Source organism: Chlorocebus sabaeus, chromosome 8 (assembly GCF_047675955.1).
Source record: "Chlorocebus sabaeus isolate Y175 chromosome 8, mChlSab1.0.hap1, whole genome shotgun sequence".
Taxonomy (NCBI): Eukaryota; Metazoa; Chordata; class Mammalia; order Primates; family Cercopithecidae; genus Chlorocebus; species Chlorocebus sabaeus.
In genome coordinates, this window is record NC_132911.1 from 114749304 (window position 1) to 114754276 (window position 4973).

A 4973-nucleotide genomic window follows, 5' to 3' on the forward strand; every position below is an offset into this window, starting at 1 on the left:
TGCTTCAAAAACACTTTGAAAACATTCAATCTATTTATTTTAAATGTATTGTAAGAAAATTTTGTTTCACATTATATAAGTGGTGAATATGGTTATTTGATAAAAGTATATGCTTTTCTATTGGCTGTAATTTTGTTGTTTAGAATGTAAAATGCTCTTTTATGTAAGAACAATATAAGTTTTCCCTCTGTACAATAGCACATTTTTCTTTTACTTAGTGCTAAATTCAATCTGCCTTGCAAAATACTCAATTGTTTAAATATCTTATTCACCTTTATAAACCCTTCAGCAACTAGCAGTCTTGCACATATTTAGAAATTTGAAAAATGCTTATTTAAATGAAGTGAAAGGCCAAAAAAACAGTGAAAACTCTGTCAATTATAATCATTGTCTATGAAATACAGAACTTTTTTTTTCATAGAGAATTGACATTTTAGCATTAAATGTTATGTGCGTTTAAATAGTTTTCTCAGAAAAATCCTTGTTCTATTCTGAATTTGTAATTTACTGTAAGTATATTTTGCTTGCATCTGATTCTCCACTAAACTCCTGGCTCATATACACACAATTAAAAAAAAAATTTAATGCAGCCCTCTATTGAAAAAAGGAAATGACCTATTTCTGGACTCCCTCCACAGCTTGGCATTTCACACGCAATATTACCCTTCTTACTGAGCTTCTGATCTAGTCACACTCCACTTTCAACTTGTTCATGCATAGATTCAACTATTAATTTTACTTGGCATTAGTAAGAAGGATACACTATTTAAAGTATTCAGAGTCCAATTCATATTTACTTCAAATATTTTTTCACTTTTTTTATTTCAAGTATGTGTTTAACTGATATTTTATTTAAAGCTCGACAACAAAATAATTATTTTTAATTAGACCTAACAGTCCAAGTAAGCAGATGTGATAATTTTAATGTATGTTATATATTGTTTCTAATTTCTTTTTTATTTTAAGCTCCAGGGTACATGTGCAGGATGTGTAGGTTAGGTATAGGTAAACGTGTGCCATAGTGGTTTGCTTCACCTACCAACCCATCACCTAGGTATTAAGCCTGGCATGCATTAGGTATTTTTCCTGATGCTCTCCCCTGACCTGCCCTCCCACAACAGTCACCAGTGTGTGTCTTTCTCCACCCTGTGTCCATGTGCTCTCATTGTTCGGCTCCCACTTACAAGTTAGAACATACAGTGGTTGTTTTTCTGTTTCTGTGTTGGTTTGCTGAGGATAATGGCTTCCAGCTTCATCCATGTCCCAAACTATTATCATGGCTGCATAGTATTCCAGTAACACTACTACATTAAAATATCATGGCTGCATAGTATTCCTTAATATTTCTAATATAGCAATGTTATAGGAGATGAAAACTATGAAAAACAAAAGCCACTAGCCTTAAAAACCTTAAAATGTAGGACAAAACCCATAGCTTTATGTTTGATCTTATGAAATTTCAAGATCTAACTTATTTTAGTTTGAATTAAATTGCATTTTGTAATGTTAGTTGTAATTAGTATTTGTAATATTAGTTCAATATTTTTATAATATTGAATACCTACTTGGTTCAATGTATAGTTTTTCATAACACAGTTTTCATGTACAATTTGAATAATAAAAACCTTTAAATTGAGCTATCATTATAGATAGGTAACACGTTAACAAATTAATATAAAATGTGTTATATATTCTTTAATATAAAGTAACTTCAAGACTTCAATATACTATTTTGTTTAGATTTACAAAAAGTAATTGATTTTAAAATGTTTTACCAAAACCACTAAGCTAAATAAAACCATGTTCTAAAATCTATTTTCTAAAACACACTCAACACTTATAACTACTTACAATGTGTATAATTTTTATATAAAATGAATATTTTGTTTTAAATGAGGCTTTATACTTATTAAATAAATTGCATATCAAAAATTAAAATAGTTTTTATATGTTTTACTTTTATGTATTAGATTTTGCAGATGAACTTAAACTTATACATTCTTACAAACAAGCAGACATTACATTAAAATAGCAGACATTGCATTTTCTTTAGTGATGAAAATCTAGTTCAGAAAATTTGATGTTCACTTTTTCTTTAAATAAAAACATCACTCTTTGAAAACATGTCACATTGAATACAGTTTAAAATAAACAGATTGGATGATATATTGTTAACTAATTCCAAGTGTTGAAAGAAGGGATCAACCAAGATGTTGGGAGGCAATTCCCCATGGATTTATTGTGTACCTGCATGTTCTAGGCTTTCTGAATTTGAATTTCAAATAATAAATGCGACTTGGAAGCTGGGGATAGTGTATATTTTGGGAAAAAATTAGAGATACCCCAAAATAATAAAGACAATTCTCTTTGCTTCACCTTCAGTGTAATAAGGTGGCCACATCAGAAAGAGGCCTGACCTTTATTCAAGCTCCTGGAAGGTAACTTGTAAACCCTCTGAATTTCCTGAGTGACAAGAGTATCTTTTTTGTTTATAGTGGCCCCTGGGACCACATCTGATAATTTGTGCTAACTTGGTGGTTCTTGTGGGGCTGGGCAGGCACACCCAGTAGTCTTGGGGTAGAATAGGCCACAATAGAAAGACCAACCATGTGATTAAGAGGTTGAAGCTTTGGGTCATATGACATTGCCTCACTTCTAGAGAGAGGGACCTGGAGATTTCAATCACACTGACAATGAATCAATCAATTGTGTTTATATAGGGAAGTCTCAATAAAACTCTAGACACTAAAGCTTTGGTGAGAGTTGCAGGTTGGCAATACCTCTAGTGCATTGTCAGATGTAATAACATGTTCTGAGGATGTGGAAAATTCCCATTCAGTACCCTCCCAGACTCTTCCCTATATGGTTATTTTTTTCCTTGACTGCTTTTAATGCATAATTTCTCTATAATAAACATAAATCTGACTATAGTAAGCTTCTATGAGTTCAGTATGTCTGTTTTAGCAAATTATCAAACCTGAGGGTTTTTGGAAACCTTATGAACTTACAGTTGATAACAGAATTCTTAGGCAGACAAGAATTGCACTGTGCAATTAAAAAATTTAAAGAGTGTTGATTTTATGTTAAATGTTTTTATCACAAAAAAGTAAAACAAACCACAAAAGGGCATGTGGACACATTCAAAGGTTAGGGATATATTTACTGCCTTAATTATGGTGATAGTTTAACAGGTGAATCCATATATGTTCAAACTCATCTTGTATACATTAAGCCTATACAGTGTTCTGTATATCAATTATATCTCAATAAAGCTGTTAATCAAAACAAAAAAAAAAAAGTACTCTTTAGTTTAAGTAATCATAATACCAAAATACATGAAGATAAATGGTCTGTTTCTTGACCTGGGTGCTGAATCCAAAGATGTGCTGATTTGTGAAGATCCATAGAGGAGGGAGCTTATAGAGGGGGGATCTTTTATACATGTGTACTTTAACAGAGTATATGAATATTTGTGGGTATGCAAAAAATTTCTATGTTTTATGGTGACATAAGTAAAGATAGGCAAATTTAGATAATTTTATTTTGTCATAATTGAGTAGGAGCAATTAACTATGAAGAACAATACTTTGCTATTGTTTCCTGGATCCTAAAACCTCTCCTGGAGTCTGATCTAGGTCTTATTCGGGGAATCTATGCCTATGGTTCATCCTGGACTTCAGTGAGAGTCTTGGTTTCATTATGTTTTTGTATGATATTATAGTGTCCCAATTGCATAAGGTAATTTGTTCTGGAATACACACACATAATAATAAATGAAAACCTTACAATAAATTATTCATGTGAATATTTTCTTGTCATAAACAAGCTGTTCTACAAATACTGATTAACATCTATCAGTATTCATTTGCTGCAATAATACAAAAATTATGAGTAAAACAGGAGGAAAGTTGACCTTATAACACATATCTTCTTTCTAGTTTCAAATTCTTATTGGCAGAAAAATATATATCGTGTTGTTTAAGATGGCTAGAAGCTTTCAAAATTACCTTTAGTAGACACTCTCACCATACATTTATTTAGAATTTTGAGCTTGGTACTTTACTGAAAATCATAATCTCTTTCCGTATTTTGATAATAAATTAATGTAATGGGAAAGTGAATTTTAATGTGAGGAGATTAATTTGAGACTACCATAATTGTTTATGATAGCATTTTAAAATTCATTTTCTTAAAATGACAGAAATTGTTTAGAACCCACTAGTTAAACAACAACAAAATGTCTATTTCAAATTTTGCTTGCCCAAGAAATCTTTAAATTTAACAGTATGATTTACTCATGATTTCATTCCTGTAGTTCATATTTTTATTATGCTGTAAGAAGAACAAATACATGAATATGACATATACATTTCCTAAATGACTTTGGCTCAATTTATTCATTTGAAAATGCAAATTTTATAGGTATATGAACTAAAGGTTAAACTTAAATTGGACACAAAAGCAATCTCTTTCCTAAGGTTTAATATTAATAAAATTCTATAACAGATATTTATAGGAATTTTAAAATATAGCTCATCTTATTTGTGAGCTGGTACTTGGTTGCCATTTTCTTGAATCACTTCCTGATGGGGCATAAATAAATAGATAAATAAATAAATAAATAAATAAATAAATAATAAATGAGTTGATTTTCAATCATGTGTGGAAAATTTATACTATGAAAATCCAGATCAAAATATTGTTCTTTTCACATGATTTCAAAAGTAGCTTACATCTTATATATGCTTGGTTTAATATCTATAGTTATAGATTTACTTGTCATAAAATTTCTAAAGATTGATGACAGTACAAAAATTTAAATAATTTTACTGTACTCTTCGTATTTCATTGAATTTTAACAACATTTTTAAAAGATAGGAATAAAAAAGATATCTTAAGCAAGTTAGGGTTGAAATAGAATGAAAACATTGAAGAAAAAAGCACATAGGGCCAGATTTTCTTTATAAATAATA